This window comes from Lampetra fluviatilis, chromosome 57, assembly GCF_964198595.1.
Source record: "Lampetra fluviatilis chromosome 57, kcLamFluv1.1, whole genome shotgun sequence".
Classification (NCBI taxonomy): Eukaryota; Metazoa; Chordata; class Hyperoartia; order Petromyzontiformes; family Petromyzontidae; genus Lampetra; species Lampetra fluviatilis.
Genome location: NC_136331.1, coordinates 6974341 through 6993303, shown reverse-complemented (window position 1 = coordinate 6993303; position 18963 = coordinate 6974341). Strand labels below are relative to the sequence as shown.

General features: G+C 51.3%; 1 pseudogene across 1 annotated transcript in view; it reads left to right on the top strand.

Annotated features, from left to right (window-relative positions):
* Positions 1-18963, top strand: part of LOC144950303 (metabotropic glutamate receptor 1-like) — a 119917-nt pseudogene that overhangs the window by 28043 nt on the left and 72911 nt on the right. Inside the window, exon 3 of the transcript XR_013640368.1 lies at positions 16020-16255. The product of XR_013640368.1 is annotated as a metabotropic glutamate receptor 1-like (transcript). The remainder of the gene's footprint in view (positions 1-16019; positions 16256-18963) is intronic.

The following is an 18963-nucleotide window of genomic DNA, read 5'->3' as shown; positions in this document are numbered from 1 at the left end:
TAAATATGTAATTTTAATTATCGTTACTATTTAATGAACAGAATACGAGAGAGCTTCGTGGGTGAGAGAGAGAACACGAAATTTGCATGCCTTCCGCGTGCACGTTGCAATATTCATTTGAGTCTCTTAATCAAACGGAGTTGGGCGAGGCAAGCGAAGTGAAGGGGAGAGCCGTGGTGCAATGATTGTACCCCACCGCCGCTATTCAAACCCCGTCGAACTCTGTCTTTGATTTTCGCGGTTCCCAGCCAACATCAGCGGAGACCGATAACTGATGTTTTCTATTTATTGATATTTTGTCTTTTAACCGGGAGGTCGTTTTAAGACGTTCGATCGCTGAATGTTAAAATTTAAAGTAAAATAAAAATACAACTGTAGCCTGTTGACTCCTTTTTTTTTCTCAAACGCTTGTACGTACGAAATAATTAGAAGATCTGAACCTGTCGTGGGCTTCCACCTCCCCCGCCCCTAGATCGACTCAGCCTTCAATAACCACGTGGTGATGATGTCTATGCAATGCAGATAACAGCAGCAACTGGTGCTAATAGGTGCTCGCAAACAGCACTTGCCAGCAGGAAACATTGGTGATCACACAAAGAACTAAGTTACTCGACATCCATTGTTGGACTGCGCTTCTATGCTCTCGCATCTCACGGTCCCCGCCTTTAGCAAGCCGCCGTGTTGACCGGCGTGGTGAAGTATGGTCAAACAAACCTTTCCCTCCCCCCACCCATGACCGACGTGACCGATGATGAAGCATTCATCCAGCAGTGGATTAACAATGTAGGATCAACCCTTGCGACCGAACGTGAGCTGCACGCGAGTCGCGTCTCACTGGGAAGTCGTCGCGCACAGCGAGCGAGGGTCGCGTTCAATAAATCATCCTAACACCAATTGGTGTTTGGGTTCTATTGGTTCAGATTGTGTTGAGCACGGAGGTCGATTGATTACAAGTTGTGTGCCCTCCACCACCCGACCGAGGTCAGTGGCGCATCAAGTCGTGCTTTTACATCGCAACAAAAACAAATTCCGAGCAGCGTTCAGTTGGTGGCTCACGGTGAATTAAATTCAATCATTTATTATCATCATAGCAGCCTGGTTGGACACTGGATCAACAGTGTCCCCCTGATCGTATGAGGACCATTGATGAGATATTAAGTAAAACATATTTTAAAATAACATACATGTTTCGATTTAAATCTTTCGTGACTGCAGTGATTCATCTTCTTGGTTCTTTCGGTAAAGTCACGTAGAAGGGAAATAATACAATAATAACATAAAACTTAATAAAATAATTATCACGACGTTTCGGCCACAACGCATGCAGCCGTCCTCAGGTGAAGAACAGGGCTGTCGGAAGACAGCGTCTGAATGACGCTGAGAATTATTTTATTATGTTTTATTTTGATTAATTTTATTATTTCCCTTCTACGTGACTTTACCGAAAGAACCAAGAAGAACAAACATGTTGCTTGTCTGTTAACTGTGACTGTAAAATATGTTGTAGTCGGTTTTAATGTTGGGGTAGTAACACTCAATCTGCTTTCCAGTTACCTCTTCCCCAGCTGGTTCAATAAGTTAATAAACCATCGTCCGTGGCGGGTGCCCTCTTGCTCACAGCTGACGATGCTATCCGGGTGGTGGACGGTTTTCTTTATTGTTGTTTTTCTTACACACTTTTATTTAACTTGCCCCGTTGTCTGTTTATATTCTTTCAAATCTTTGACGCTTAATATCTTCGGATCTACGAAGCCGAACGGGCTGAAATTACAGAACAGGTCCAAGTCTCGCCTCTCCTTTGCCTCTTTGTGTTTTACTTAAAATTGTATTGCACTATTTTAAATACATTAGAATTATCTCGTCGACAAATTGGTAAAAAAAAACACGCGTTTTCAATGCACACACTGAATAAGAGTGGGTGGTTTCCTTTGGATCTGTTGAATTTTCTTGATGCAAGCCACCCACTGTTATTCAACACGTCAAATTTGATGAATTCTGGGGTCAAACTAATTTCCATTCTATTTTGAGCGCAAGTGAAAGTGTGAGCATTGAAAAACGTGTTTTTTACCTAATTATTTTTTTGTTCCCAGACTTACACGACGATCTTGACAGACAGACGGAAGAAACTGTAGAATTATGGAACTGCACGCTCGCTAATCACGTAATTCAAACGCTTCAGAAGAGCAAGTGGCATGGTCGCCAAGGTGGCGAGATGTTAGCTACCTCGCCCCGTCCACAGGAGGTCGTGGATTTGATCCCGACCCTGACGATGCCGTTTATTTGGAGTTTGCGTCTCTCCCCCCCCTCCCCCCTCGTGTGGATTTTTCTCCGGGTCCTCCGGTTTCTCCCTCCACATTTAGAATCAACGTCACGCGCTTCAGAGTATTTGGCTGCTATACATTTCCACGCGATAAGCCACTTCGTGGGGCTATCGTTTGTGATAGCAAGGTCGCTTCTGAAGAAAGGGCTACGTTGCTCAGTGGGCCTTACCTGGTAAGATAAAATAACAGAATAATTCAGTTGAATTTCGATTTAAAGCTTTCGTGACTGCAGGGATTCATCTTCTTGGTTCTTTCGGTAAAGTCGCGTAGAAGGGAAATAATCAAATAATAAAAATAAAACATAATAAAATACAATTCTCACAACGTTTTGGCCACAACGCAAGCAGCCGTCCTCAAGTGAAAAACAGGTCTGTCGGAAAGACAGGGTCTGAATGTTTGCTTGCGTTGTGGCCGAAACGTCGTGAGAATTGTATTTTATTATGTTTTCTTTTTATTATTTTATTATTTCCCTTCTACGTGACTTTACCGAAAGAACCAATAAGATAATTCAGTTGAGTCGTTTTTAACATCGCAAGCGTATCGACCCTTCACATACTGCCCATCGTCTGCTTCGCGGTTGATCTTAAAGATCACGGGTTTTTTTTCATAGGTGAGCGATGACAACGATGTTGACTACCTCGCCCAGTATGCAGGAGGTCGTGGGTTCGATCCTGACTCTGACGATGCCTGCTGCTGTATATTTGGAGTTTGCTTGTCTCTCCCCGTGGATTTTTATCCGGCTCCTCCGGGTGTTCCGCTCCACATTTAGAAACATGCATTTGAGAGTATTTCGCCGCTCTAAATTTCCACTTGATGATGACAAGCCACTTCGCTGAGCTATAATTTCGTGATAGCCGGGGTCGCTCATGAAATAAAAATTCGCTACGTAGCTCAGTGGGGCCTTGCATCTGGTAAAATAAAAATAAAATCTTTTAATCGTTTTTTTTTTAAGTGGGGCATGTTGAGGACACGTCACGGTGAGAAGGGATAATTGACGATGGTAACACCCACATTTGGTGGAGTGGCCGGCCAAAGAACGGGAAGCGTCCGAGAGAACAGCGCGTCTGACGTAGAGACGGAGTGATAAGTTCGGACTGCACTGCAGAATCGCTAGAGATGGCTGCGGCTTGGGTGGGAGGTGGGAGGGGGGGGGGGGTGGCGTTCATCCAGCAGTGGATTGACGACGCTTATTATGATGACGTTGATGATAATAATAATTTACATTTGTAAAGTGGCGCGTGTCATCCGTAGATCCCACCAATCTGCGCCGTGTATGTAAAGCGAGCAAATATTCAGAACCTGCAGCCTGAGCGGCCAGGACTAAGGCAGGGGGTAAGAGGCCAATTTAAAGAGGTGAGTTTTCAGTGCGGGAACTTTAATAGCTGCTGCTGATGATGATGATCATCGAGTCAAAATGAGTTTGCCTTAATGTGCCGTGCGTGGCGAGCGTGCCATCACTCAGCAACCGAAGAAGAGCTTCCTGTCTCAGCGCCGCCTCGCCGTGACCCTCACCCAACAGCGTTCTCAGTTGCACCCCCGCAGGCCCCATCAGCAGCATCAACAGCATCAGCAGTAGCATCAGCAGTAGCATCAACAACATCAGCAGCATCAACAGCATCAGCAGTAGCATCAACAACATCAGCAGCATCAATAGCATCAGCAGCATCAGTAGCAGAAGCAGTCAAATCAGCAGTAGCATCAGCAGTGGCAGCAGCAGTAGCATCAGCAGCATCATCAGCAGCAGCATCAACAGCATCATCAGCAGCAGCATCAGCAGCAGCAGCGTCAGCAGTAGCATCAGTAGCATCAAAAGCATCAGCAGCAACAGCATCAGTAACATCAACAGCATCATCAGCAGCAGCATCAACAACATCAGCAGCATCAGTAGCAGAAGCTGTAACATCAGCAGTAGCATCAGCATCATCATCAGCAGCATCAACAGTAACATCAGCATCAGCAATAGCAGCAGCAGTAGCATCAGTAGCAGAAGCATTAACATCAGCAGCATCAGCATCAGCAGCATCAGTAGCATCAGTGGCATCAGTAGCAGAAGCAGCAACATCATCAGCATCAGCAGTAGCATCAACAGTGGCATCAGTAGCAGAAGCAGCAACAGCATCAGCAGTAGCAACAGCAGTGGCATCAGTAGCAGAAGCAGTAATATCAGCAAAATCATCAACAGTAGCATCAGCAGCAGCATCAGCAGCAGTAGCATCAGCAGTGTCATCAGTAGCAGAAGCAGCAACATCATCATCATCAGCAGTAGCAACAGCAGTGGCATCAGTAGCAGAAGCAGTAATATCAGCAAAAGCATCAACAGTAGCATCAGCAGCATCATCAGCATCATCATCATCAGCAGCATCATCATCAGCATCAGCAGCAGCATCATCAGCATCAGCAGCATCAGCATCAGCATCATCAGCATCAGCAGCATCATCATCAGCAGCATCAGCAGCAGGTCGTCTCCGATAGCTGTCCCAGGCACCCGTAGACTCGCCGCTTTATCTCTGCCCGTCGCAGCGTAACTCTTCGGCCGCCGCTAATCTATGGCGGATCTATTCTAATTACGGGGCCCCCGCGCCGTCTCGCTCTCTGCGGCTCGCTTGACGAATGCTCCCCACCCTCGTTACGTCCTCCAGCAGGGGGGCTTAGCCCCCCCCCTCGCGCCGCTGTTACAAATCCAATCGCGCCATCGATTCCACGTTCCATCCCCTCCCCCTCCCTGTACAACCCCCCTCCCTCCCCTCGATCCCGACCACTAATAACCCTAAAAGGAATAATGACCAAAGGTAAGGGGGAAGTAGGGGGGAGGAAGGGGGGAGAGTACAAAAAAGTTAATCTCGCGTGACGTCTGAGATGCTGACGAAGTTCTAGATTTGAAGCTTTCGTGACTGCAAGGATTCATACTCTTAGGGTTTTTCGGTAAAGTCACGTAGGTAAAAATAAAAAATAAAGTTATCAAAAGTAATAATAAAAATAAAATAAATGAATAATATTTCAATTATTTATTTTAGTAATTTTTCATTTTCTTTTTTACCTACGTGACTTTACCGAAAGAACCTAAGAGTATGCCGGCGAAGGTCGGTTTTTATTTTGGCTCAAACGAGGAGCTCCCATTTACGTGGAGCAGCGCCGAGGAAAAATTTCGACGGCGCGCGCGAAAAACGCCACGAGGAATTGCACAGTGACGTCGGCAGACGTCATAATAAAATAAATAATATATACAAAGCCCATGATCCCCCCGTAAAGCCTGAACCGACTGTAGGGGCAAGTGCTGTTAGCGAGCACCTACGAAGGCCGGCACGGCACACGAGGGCGTGGGTGGCCAGCACCACGCCCGACCGCCTTTGTCTCCCTAGTGGCGATGTTTACACACCGCACCAGGTACTAATTTTTTCAGGCTGAGTCAACCTAGGGGAGGCTGCGCGGGGTGGTCGTCAACCGAACGTCTTCGGGGTTCTCGCGGGAGCTCGCGGGACACGAGCGACGGCTTTGCGAGGCCTCCGTCCAGCCGTGGGGTGCAGGCGACGATGGGCCCGGGGCAGCTTGCTCGGAGGTGGGGAGGGTGGTGAGTTAGGGGATGGGTGGGCGGGTGGGGCGGTGAGGATTCTCCCACACGTTCTGCTCCGTGAGCCGTGTTGGCGCCGAGACAATTCAGCGGTTTGGCGTTCATCACCCCTCTCACTCCCTCTACTCCCTCCCTCTCCTCCCTCCCTCCCTCCCTCCCCTCCCTCCCTCTACTCCCTCCCCCTCCTTCCTCCCTCCCCTCCCTCCCTCTCCTCCCTCCATTTTTATTTTTTTATTTTTTGTAACGATCAGACGAGAAAGAGTCTCGGTCTTTCAGCACTTTACTTCGTTCATCATGTCGTTTGTTTGTATTTTTTTTTTATATAACGCGGGTTTCCCGTGTAATATTAGTCCTATTGTGTGTTACTGTGTTCATAGACACCAACTAGAAAACAAATCACCCTCAAAAACCCATCACCAGATCCCCTGCTGCTGCGCTACCAGCACCATAGCGGCGAAGGCACCTGCCTGACATCCCTCCCCTCCCTCCCCTCCCGTCCCTCCCCTCACCTCCCCTCCCCTCCCTCCCTCTCCTCCCTCCCCTCCTCCCCTCCCCTCCCTCCCTCTCCTCCCTCCCCTCCTTCCCTCTTCTCCCTCCCTCTCCTCCCACCCTCCGCCGCCACCACCACCGCGTCCACCGAATATATTCCGCGCTCATTCTCCGCGGGTAGTTTGCATCGCTAGACGAAAACTGAAAGAAGAAAAACACGCAAAAAAACGCGATCTTCTCCGTGACAGCGCCGCTCCCGTTGCCGGCGAGGGCTTTTTTGGTGCTAGAACGGCACCAACGCCCCGCGCGCGGAGTAGTGTGCAGACCTCAATCGGCCAGGCGCCTTCAATACCAGCCAGAGGGGGGATTGGCCGGGGGGCAGTGAGGGGGGGGCAACACTATGAAACAATAAACTAGTTTTTATTTTATTTTACCAGGTAAGGCCCATTAAGCTGTATCGCTTTTTTTCGGAAGCAGCGAACTGGCAATCACAAATGATAGCTCAACGAAGTGGCTTACCACGTCGTGGGAAGGCATAACACGTTGCTTCTAAATGTGGAGGGCGTAAACAGGAGGACCCGGAGAAAAATCCACGCGACCACGGTGAGAACATGCAAACTTCAAATATACGGGCATCAGGGTCGGGATCGAGCCCACGACCTCCTGTATACCAGGCGAGGTAGTTAACGTATCCCAGCCACCGTGGCGCCCTGAAACGCACGCATTTTCATTGTTTTTCAGTAGCGACTCGGCTACAAATGACAGCTCAACGAAGTGGCTGATCGCGTGGGGATTTATAGCAGCGTCTCTCTCCCTCCCACCGTGGCGCTCGCTCCGCGTGCCCGTTGCCAACGATAAGTGGCACGCACGCGCGCGCGTAGGAGGGGTAGATAGAGAGAGATAGACATTCATTTCCCAAATCTGCTGGAGCCTGTGCGTGCGGCTGTTATGTTTTTATTGAAGGGGAAAAAATCCAGACGTAGTGGGGGTGGGTGAGCACGGAGTGTAAAACAGTCAAATTAAAGAAAACGCTCAACAGCAACAGCAACAACAAACGAATCACATTCGACGACTGCCGCGGAACTCGCTGTGTTTGGTGGACGAAGAGGTGCAAGAGAAAGCTGTCTGCAGAGTTCAACCTCTCGCTTTGGTAGCGATCGCCGGTGCCGTTGCAGTGGTCCAAAAAAAGGTCAAAGGTCAAAATGTTAAATTTCGATTTAAAGCTTTCGTGACTGCAGGGATTCATCTTCTTGGTTCTTTCGGTAAAGTCACGCAGAAGGGAAGTATTACTTCCCTTCTGCGTGACTTTACCGAAAGAACCAAGAAGGTCAAAATGTTGTTCCCGACTCAAATGGCGCATTGAGACCACTCGCGCTCACCTACCGTCGCGGAAGAGCCGATGGTGGAAATTCCACGTTTCTATGGCGGGGGGAAGGTATATCCATACGTCAAGCACTGTTGATTTGCGCACAAAATTGGTGCAAATTTTTATCGAACAGCCCCCCCCCCCACTCCCAGCGCTTCGGGACGCCGCAGATGCTGAATGTTCATTGTTTCGGATGCTGTGACGGTGGTGTCAGGATCAGCAGCGCACTCGCTGTCAAATCATCCTGAGGACGCCGGTTCGACTCCGTCTCCTGGCGCGGTGGTTGTTTAACACGATGGAGCAAGTTCATTAATTACCCCCCCCCCCATATCCCCCCCCCCATCCCCCCACTCCACCAGCTTCCTCCCACCCTCTCTCCTCCCAACAGCGGACTGAAAACGGTGGGGGTAAAGTGTGGGTTACTTCCAAGAACTCTCGCCGGCGCGGAAGAGTAGGCCAAACAACCCTTTGGAAATTGCCTTCACGCTCGAGAGCTCCCACCGGTGTGCGGAGGCCACTGCCGCCATCGGCGGCGTGGAGCAAAGCAATTGCAGGTGCTGCGCCTTTGCCGTAGACCTTCGCTGCTGGAGGGCTTTGCCGAGGCGCGCGTGCAGATACAAAGTCGCGTGAGGATCGACGCAATTGCAACGTTCTGTGTGACAGTCCGCTCGAACGGCAAACCCACAACAAAAACAAAGATCCCCCGTATAGCCTTAACAGACTGTAGGGGCAAGTGCTGTTAGCGAGCACCTATGAAGGCCGGAACGGTACACGAGGGGGTGGGTGGCCAGCACCACGCCCGACCGCCTTTGTCTCCATAGTGGCAATGTTTACACACCGCACCAGGTACTCATTTGAGGCTGAGTCGACCTAGGGGAGGCCCGGGACCGGTTCAGATAATCGTCACTGGTGTTGGCCGTGAGCGCGCTAACCGCTGCACTATCGCTCCCCACAACACACACAGACGCGCGCAAACAAACATCTCAGCATTTTCGTCATGAACACAAATCGTGTATCAAGGGGACAACGTGAAATGGGACGTTTCGCGCAATGCCCCTTTGTCATGGCAGAGAGACGATCTCGTTCTCTCTCCCTGGGATGAAGGATCGTTTCTCAAAACTTTGCCTCGACAATATTTTCTTTCCTATTAGAGCAATGTTGTTCATGAACGTGTTGATTTGTGTGTTTGTTATTTGTGCTGACGCACTACTCGCCAGCAGGTCATTACGAAACAACAGACATACATGTCGTTTTTTGTTACTTCGTAAAGTAGAACTGGAATTGAAAACAAATGGAGAGATATCCAGAGCGGAAACATTGGATCATGTACACATGCATAAACATAAGCAGGCAGCAGCAGTAGTGGCAGGCAGCAGCAGTAGCAGGCAGCAGTAAGCGGGCAGCTGTAGGCAGGAGCAGCAAGCAGGCAGCAGCAGTAAGGCAGCAGTAGCAGCAGCAGTTAGAAGCAGTCGTAGCAGGCAACAGCAAGCAGGCAGCATCAGCAAGCAGGCAGCAGCAGTATCAGCAGTAGCAGCAGGCAGCAGTAGCAGCGGCAGTTAGCAGCAGTAGCAGCAGGCAGCAGTAGCAGCAGCAGTAGCAGCAGACAGCAGTAGCAGCGGCAGTTAGCAGCAGTAGCAGCAGGCAACAGCAGTAAGGCAGCAGTAGCAGCGGCAGTTAGCAGCAGTAGCAGCAGGCAGCAGCAGTAAGCAGCAGTAAGCAGCATCAGCAGCAGGCGGTGAGTATGATTCGTTGCAGTCTCCTAGACCGCATGCTCTTGGTTGCGTGGAATCTCGTTCTGAAATCGCAACGAGGATGCAATAATATCACAGTGGCGTTCCGAATCCCAACGAAAAAACCCCCAACAGATTCAAAAACGTATTCATCATTTCATCAGGCGTGTTGCGGAAACAATCATATTAATAACAATATTCATACTGTTCATAAATAGTGAGGTGGTGGGGAGGGTGACATTCTTAATATAATTTTTAAAAAATCCCGAGGCTATTTTCTGTCGCACCTCGGCCTCTGTAGCAGCGAGAATCTCGCTCGGTACGGGGGGAGGGGCGGGCATTGACATTGACCCCCCCCCCTCCCCCCAAACAGCCCCCCCACCCTCGCCCTTCCCCCCCGCCCCCTCCTCTAGAGATTTGTTTTTTGTAGCAAATTTTCTCAAGCGGCACCTCGTTAGGACCCCAGGCAAATACGAGGGTGTGGGTAATTGATTAGAACGGAAGAGCGGTGGCGCAGTGGTTAGCGCGCTAACACTACGAACCCGGCCACTCCCGTTTGGATTTTCGGCGCGCGGATTACATTAGTAGCGGAGTGGGAGGGGGGTGTCACCCCCGACCACCACTACCCCCCCCCCCGGCCCGCCCGCCCTTCATCAATCCGCAGGGTCGACCGTGGTGAAATATGGTCAAACAACTCTTACACCCACCGGTGATATGGCAAGAGGCTTTAAACTATTAATGTTTGTTATTATGGCTCAACGGGACTGCCCGCGTGTCTCAGCGGTCGAGAGAGTGGCTGGCAGTCGAAAGATTGCCAATTCAACTCCTGGCTCAGCCCATAATTCCTCTCTCCGTGGAGGGGAAGAGTGAAAACTTTTGCACCAATTTGTGCAAAAATCACCAGTGGTTGCCGTATGGATATGCATCTTCACCGCCATAGAAACGTGGAATTTCCGCCGCTGGCTCTTCCGCAACGGGGGCTCGGCACCAGTTTGTATCAATGCCCCATTTGAGTCGGGAACCACATTTGACTTTTGACCTCTGCAACGGCGCCAGCTGTCGCCAACCAAAGTAAGACGTTGAACTCTGGAAGCAGCTTTCCTTTGCACCTCTTCGTTCACTTAACACACACAGTGAGTTCCGCTGAAGTCTTCGAATGTTGGGTTTCTCTGTTGCTGCTGCGTGTTTTTATTTAGTTTCACTTTTTTCTTCCTCTTACGCTCCGTGCCCCCGCCACTACGGCTGGATTATAAAAAAAAATTCTCCAATAAAATAAAAACTGAGCGGCACCACAGGCTCCAGCAGACTTGATAAATGAATGTCTATCTCTCTCCTCCTCCTCCTACGCGCGGGCGCGTGCGTCCCACTCATCGTTCGGAACGGGCACGCGGAGCGAGCGCCACGGTGGGAGAGAGAGAGACGCTGCTATAAATCCCCACGCGATCAGCCACTTCGTTGAGCTGTCATTTTGCGGCCGAGTCGCGTCTGAAAAAAATAACTAATAGCTCAGTAGGCTTTATCTGGTGCTATAGAATTAAACATAGTTTAGTTTTCACGTATTTTTTTTTATCAGTGGAGTGTTTTACCCTGACTATACTTTGCACTAGTATCGTTCGTTTCGTTGCATTATTTGTTGCAGCGTTCTGACCCGTCCCTACTGGACATGTGTGCAAAAGCGCTTCATAGCTCATCGGATTTACCCTCCAGGCTCACTAAAGATTCTGACTCACGTTGTGAGAGCTGTCGACGGCTGCCACGTGAATTTCTACCCGAGAATAAATGCCTCCCCCCCCCCCCCGTTCATCCGTGCGTTCAATTCTTCACGTGGCGTCTGCTTTTCAACACCGTTGCTCTGTATTCCTCGCAACGAACGCAACTGATGAGAAGTTTTAGCTTCGTATTTCCCTACTGAGTAGAAAAGCCAAGAAGATCCCCCTCGACGGCTACTCGGCCGGCAGACCGCATCGAAGCGTTTCCCACGCAATCACGAAAGTTTTAAAACAAAATCAGAACTTAAACGTTCGTGATACTGGTAGGAATCCACTGGTTCCACCAGCCCACAGGGGATTATTGTGTCCGTCCGTCGTGCAGGGAGGGGCTGGGTGGGGAGGGAGGGGCTGGGTGGGGAGATGAGGGTGGGGAGGGGCTGGGTGGGGAGGGTGGGGCTGGGTGGGGAGGGGAGGGTGGGGAGGGGCTGGGTGGGGAGGGAGGGGCTGGGTGGGGAGGGAGGGAGGGGCTGGGTGGGGAGGGGCTGGGTGGGGAGGGTGGGGCTGGGTGGGGAGGGGAGGGTGGAGAGGGGCTGGGTGGGGAGAGTGGGGAGGGGCTGGGTGGGGAGGATAAGGAGGGGCTGGGTGGGGAGGGGAGGGTGGGGAGGGGCTGGGTGGGGAGAGTGGGGAAGGGCTGGGTGGGGAGGGTGAGGAGGGGCTGGGTGGGGAGGGTGGGGCTGGGTGGGGTGGGGCTGGGTGGGGAGGGGCTGGTCACCCCGTGCAGTCACGAAAGTTTCAAGTCAAGATTTAATCTAAACGCCCGTTGGATTTTTAAATGTGGAGAAGGAAAACGGAGGAAGCTGTCACGCTACCACCACGGGGTGAGAGGACACGGGGGACCCCATTTCATCTACGGGCATCATCAAGGTCCGCGATCGAACCTACGACCTCCTGCCTACCAGGCGAGGGAGATAACATCTCTCAACAAATAGGATAAAGGTGCATGCCTGCAATGGCTTGCTCGCGCTATTGCTGCCGGAAGGGCCTCCACTACAGAGAGACCTCTGGAGCGCGCGTTGGCCTACTCTTCCCACGATGGCATTGTCTCGGGCGGTTTGCTGACAGTGGATGGCTCTACCCACTCGCCCAACAACATGAATGAGAAGGATTTCTTTTTGGGGGGGCGAGTGGAACAAGCCGGGACAGGTGGCCACGATCGCGTCAGTTCCGCAGGCACTTCGCGTGTTTCCACTGCAAGTGCACACCATGGGGACATCGCTTGCCAGGATCAAAATATTATACAAGAATAGGCTTTTACCCTTCCTGGCAGCGAAACGAGTGTGTTAAGATGTCTAAAGCATTAATTCTAGATTTGAAGCTTTCGTGACTGCAAGGAATCATATTCTTAGGTTTTTTCGGTAAAGTCACGTAGGTAAAACATCAAAATTAATGAAAATAAAATAAAATAAAAACAAAAATCACGACGTTTCGGAGGCAACACAAGTCTCCGTCATCAGGTGGGACCGTCACAGCCAGATTAGCTGCATCAAGTGAGGCAATGATTCAAGATGTAATCCCTTAAAAGCGAGTTGAGGGGGGAGGAGAGGGAGGGGGGAGCTCATCAGAATATGGTAGCCACTGAATGGAACGTATCGGGAGGGAGGGGGGGGCGGGGCGCTCCCCCCTCCCTCTCCTCCCCCCTCAACTCGCTTTTAAGGGATTACATCTTGAATCATTGCCTCACTTGATGCAGCTAATCTGGCTGTGACGGTCCCACCTGATGACGGAGACTTGTGTTGCCTCCGAAACGTCGTGATTTTTGTTTTTATTTTATTTTATTTTCATTAATTTTGATGTTTTACCTACGTGACTTTACCGAAAAAACCTAAGAATATGTCTAAAGCACCAAACGTAAACCCTTTGCGATGGAGTCATGTCTGCATTTTCACCATATATGCTTGCGGTGAAAATTCAAGCAAAAAACGCTCAAATATGCTCTGGTCGTTACTAACAGTTACTACCATGGCAGATGTTTTGTGTTTTCTGTTTGCATGTTTGCTACCAGTATATGTGGTTAACGCAGGCATGATTTCTCCTTGCAACGGGTTTCAGTTTGGTGTTTTAAACATCTTATAACACGAACTGTTTTATTGCCAGAAAGGAAAAAACCTATTCTCATATGCGACCACATAGCCGCCGTTGCAAACGGAACGCGAACAATGAGATCAACATATATATATAACGGAAACATAACAACAACAATCTCACCATTGGAACCTCCTTTGCCAGTAGCAAAATATGATAATGGGTTTTTTACCCTTTTATCTGGCATCAAAACTGACACCTCTAAGAAAAGCTGTCTCGGGTGTGGACCAATCAATTTCAAGGACAGTGCAAACATTATCAGAGTTGTGTTTTTTGTTTGAATTCTGACCGCCAGGTATTGTGGTCAATGCCTCCTTGTAAAAAAGGTGTCAGTTTTGTTGCCAGATAAAAGGGTAAAAAAACAATTATCAACAACAATCTCGTGATTGTCGGCTCTGTTGAAGCCACGTGGACCTCCCCCCCCCCCCCGGATTATTTGCTTTCGATGGGAAGTGCGGAGCGAGCGGGCGAGAGGGGCGAGTGAGAGGGCCGACGGGAAAGGGAGCCGGCTTCAGAGATTCACGTCGCGATCGCGTTGCGATGACTCGCAAGGGTCGTTCGGCCCTAGACCTAGGGGCGGGGGGGGGGCTGGGGTGGGGTGGGAGGTGGGGCTGGGGGGGTCCGTGATGTTGCGGTTTTGAGTTCGGAGTCGAGGTTCCGTGCGCACCTCTTACGCTCACGCTCCGAGTCGCCGGTCAAAGCGAGAGAGCGCCAGATCTCTCTCTCTCTCTCGCTCTCTCACTCACTCTCTCGTTCTCTCGCTCGCTCGTTCTCTCACTCACTCTTTCATTCTTTCGCTCTCTCTCACTCTCTCGTTCTCTCGATCGCTCACTCTCTCACTCTCTCGTTCTCTCGCTCGCTCGTTCTCTCCGCGACAACATTCAGAATCGCCGAGTTCCCCGCGCTGAGTCTGGTGGAAGTAAGAGAGAGAGAGAGAGACTTTTGAGGTTGACTTTTAAACCACTTTTATTGCCGCCAGCAGCAACAGCACTGGAGGCGATTCCGATATGAAATACACAAAGGCAACAGCAAACAAATGAAAAGAACGCTATAAATCCACGCGCTGTGGCGCTAAATGCACCGCGCATAACACGAAAGAAAAGTCACGTGGTGGTGGTGGTGGTGTTCATCGCGCGCGCCACGGTGACGAGCGAGCGCTTCAGAAGGAGGAGGAGGAGCGCGATACAGAGAGAGAGAGAGGAAGGGAGAGAGAGAGAAAGTTGGTAAATGTTCATCCATCGCATGTGTTCATCGCGTGGTTGTTCACTCATACCCGCTCTCATGCAGTGCGGACGAGACAAGGTCCATACGGATGCGCAGACGGTCTGTGAATGGGACATTCACACGTTAGTTATTTAATTTGCACGCTTGTCGATTGATTAAATAATTCCTTCATTAATTGTTAGGCAATCGAACAAAGGCGGTCACGCCATCGCGCGCTTTCAAAATGCGCTTCTGGGGCCGTCTGGAACGCTCTTCCTTCCGATATTAGGAAGACGCCGGAGCGATTAACTTTTAAATCATCATCATCATCATCATCTTTATTGTCAAACTCATTTATTTTTTCAGAATAGATGTTTGTGTTTAGTTTGTTGTCCTTCCCCCGCACCTCCTATTAGCACGGTTGGCTACGTCCGGGTGCGAAAAAGCTCTACACGCATACGCTGCACGTAGCCAGCAATTTAGCACAGTGGAGGCGGCTGGGGTTGGTAGATCAGACAAATGTTATGAACCTCCCTTTGCGTGGCCATGGAGGAGGAGCCGTACCCTGCGCTTTGCCAGGAGAAAGCGGCACAGAAAATGTGTGGACTGATGTAATCTGTCCCTTCTGTGCAGGGTGGGGGGCGGGCATAGAGCGTTGCGCCCTCGCACGCGTGGATTTACTTCGGGCGCTCCGGTTTCACTCCCACGTCGTAGCACAATAAACGCTCGCTAATTGGGCGAGAACATCCTAGCGCGCAGAGAACCGCAGTGCAAATTGTCGACAGCTCCGGCTCACACCGCCTGGCAGCCTTCCAGCTCGCGGGTGTGGCTCATACTCAGCGATTGCGAGATGCGATTTGAGCTAGAAGTAATCGTAACTCGAGCCAGAGCGCAGAGGCAAGCGAGGCAATTTTCGAGCGCAATTAATCCCTCCCCATTGCTCCGCGGGGGGCAATCGGGAGGCCTTTTCGAGCGACATCGCAGCAGAAACGCGCTCGCAAACCGGCTGCCACTCACGTGCAGAAATGAAGTTTCGGTCCTCTGGGGTCACTCCCTCGGCCCCCCGTTGGGTTGATTGGATGTTAAAGTATCCAGCTGGGAATGTCACTCCCCTCTATCGACACCAACAGGGCCTCTGCGTCTCTGCATCCCCTGTACGCCGCAACTCTGTGTGCGTTGACTGTGGTGCGTGTATCGACCCCATAGAGCAACCAGTACATATTAATAGTGTCTTTCTAAACTCACCAACTCGCTCACCTACTCATCAACTCGCCCACTCACGCAGGGTGACCTCATCTTACCCTCTGCGTCTCTGCCCCTTGTACGCTGCGCCTCTGACTGTGATGCGTGTCTCAACTCCGTAGCGCGCCCAGTACATATTGATTGACTCTTTCTCTCTAAACTCACTCGCTCACCTAACTCACCTTACTCACTCACGCCCCCCCCCTCCTCCTCTTCCCCTCTGCATCCCTCCCGCCGGCGTTCCTCCAGCGACGGCTGGGCCGACCGCTACGAGGTGATCGACGGATTCGAGGTGGAGGCCGTGGGAGGCATCACCATCAAGCTGCAATCGGCCAAGGTGAAGTGGTTCGACCAGCACTACCTGAAGCTGCGGCTCGACACCAACAAGCACAACCCGTGGTTCGCCGAGTTCTGGCAGCGCCGCTTCGAGTGTCGTCTCAAGGGCCACGCGCAGGAGAACGCCGCCTTCCGCCGGCAGTGCACGGGTGAGGCGCGGCAGCGTGGCCGCCTCTCGTGCCCTCGTCCACTCGCTGGCCCCCTCGCTCGCTCGTCTACCCACTCACTCGCTCACGCACTCACTCATTCACTCGTTCACTCACTCGCTCGACTACCCACTCACTCACTCGCTCGCTCACTCATTCACTCGTTCACTCACTCGCTCGTCTACCCACTCACTCGCTCACGCACTCACTCATTCACTCGTTCACTCACTCGCTCGACTACCCACTCACTCGCTCACGCACTCACTCGTTCACTCACTCGCTCGACTACCCACTCGCTCGCTCGTCGGCCTACTCGCTCACTCACGCACTCACTCGTCCACTCATTCACTCGCTCGCTCACTCGTCCACTCACTCACTCATGCACTCACTCATTCACTCGTTCACTCACTCGCTCGACTACCCACTCACTCGCACGCTCGTCGGCCTACTCGCTCACTCACGCACTAACTTGTCCACTCATTCACTCGCTCGCTCACTCGTCCACTCATTCACTCGCTCACTCATGCACTCACTCGTCCACTCATTCACTCGCTCGCTCGCTCGTTAACCCACTCACTCACTCGCTCGTTCGTCCGCCAACTCACTCACTTGTCCACTCAGGCACTCACGTACCATCCACTCAATACCCAATCACGTACTCACCTACCCTCCCACTCCCTCGCCGACCCACTTTAAATCGCCCACGCACTCGCCAACTCACTCACCTACCCACCCACTAACCTACCCACCCACTTACTCGTACACTCACTCACCTAACCACCTATGCACTCACTCAACCACCTTGCCACTCACCCACCCACTCACCCACCCACCCACCGACTCGCTCACGTGCGCAGTCGATGTATGTACACCGACGGTTAGTCGCCTCCTTGTTCCTCTTCTATTGCTACTCCCATGGGCGAGCCTGGTGATTGCCCCTGCTACCTTCACTCGTTGATTCTTATCACATGTGCTGCGGGCCCGGTCGATCAGTCGGCACGTTTCATCTCAACCACCTACCCAGTCGCTCGCCCAGTCAGTCACTCACCCAGTCAGTCACTCACTCAGTCACTCACTCAGTCACTCACCCAATCAGTCAGTCACTCACCCAGTCAGTCACTCACTCACCCAAGTCAGTCACTCACCCAGTCAGTCACTCACTCAGTCACTCACTCAGTCACTCACCCAGTCAGTCACTCACCCAGTCAGTCACTCACTCACCCAAGTCAGTCACTCACCCAGTCAGTCACTCACTCAGTCACTCACTCAGTCACTCACCCAGTCAGTCACTCACCCAGTCAGTCACTCACTCACCCAAGTCAGTCACTCACCCAGTCAGTCACTTACCCATCCATCCATCCATAGAGCACTCGGGTCAGTGTGGAGTTGGCAGTTGAGGCTCACTGAATGCAATCATCTCAGCAGGCTGTTTAAAATAAGTAGCGCACTGTGGGCGAATCAACAGCAGTCGCCCTACGGGGAGACTTGAACGAGGCGGAGGTAACGTGGAATTTCCACCAAATGGCTGAGGGCTTCATCAACCGGGAGGCGGGGCTATGCCCGGGTGTTCACGTTTGCTCGAAAGGACAGAATATAGATTGAACTTTTGTTTTCTTAAAACCGAGTCACGAATGCGGGAGAGGAGGCATCATCGGAGCAATGATGGATCCACTTTGTTACTCCTAACGCAATGATATGGGGCTCAGCCACCCCAATGTAGAATCACATCCGTTGCTCTATACAGCAACATCATGCATCCAAAGGATACTGCAAAGATCTATAGACTCACACCGAGACCCGTAGACTCACACATAGATCTATAGATTCATATAGAGACCCACAGACTCACACAGAGACCCATAGACTCACATAGAGACCTATAGACTCACACACAGACCCATAGACTGACACAGAGACCCATACACTCACACAAAGACCCATAGATCAGCACTGAGACCCATGGTCTCACAAATAAACCCATATAATCAGACAGAGAGCTATATGAAGGAGGCATCATCACAGGGCGGATCCACAACTGCACCTCAATGTCGAATCACATGCGTGGCTCTACATCGACATCAGCGGCCGTACAAAGAAGACCGAGATAGGGAAATTAAAACTAAGAAACGCCCTCTTACGTCCATTACATTCAACCTGCAAACACGCGAAGCGCACACTGGGCACAGAACAACAACAATAGACACAGAGACAGGCAGACACACAGGGGGTGACAACAATAGACACAGAGACAGACAGACAAACAGACAGCCAGACAGACACACAGACACACAAACAGGTAGACGGACAGCCAGACACACAGACACACAGACAGACACACAGGTAGACAGACAACCAGACACACAGGGGGTGACAACAACAGACAGACACACAGACAGGTAGACAGACACACAGGTAGACAGACAGACACACAGGTAGACAGGTAGACAGACACACAGACACACAGAGCCGGGCACACTCGCTCGAGTTGACGAAGTCCCGCGATTAAACATGTGGTGCACGCGGAACAACACAAAGACAAAGATCCCCCATATAGCCTTAACAGACTGTAGGGGCAAGCGCTGTTAGCGAGCACCTATGAAGGCCGGAACGGCACACGAGGGGGTGGGTGGCCAGCACCACGCCCGACTGACCGCCTTTGTCTACACAGTGGCGATGTTTACACACCGCAACGGATACTTATTTGAGGCTGA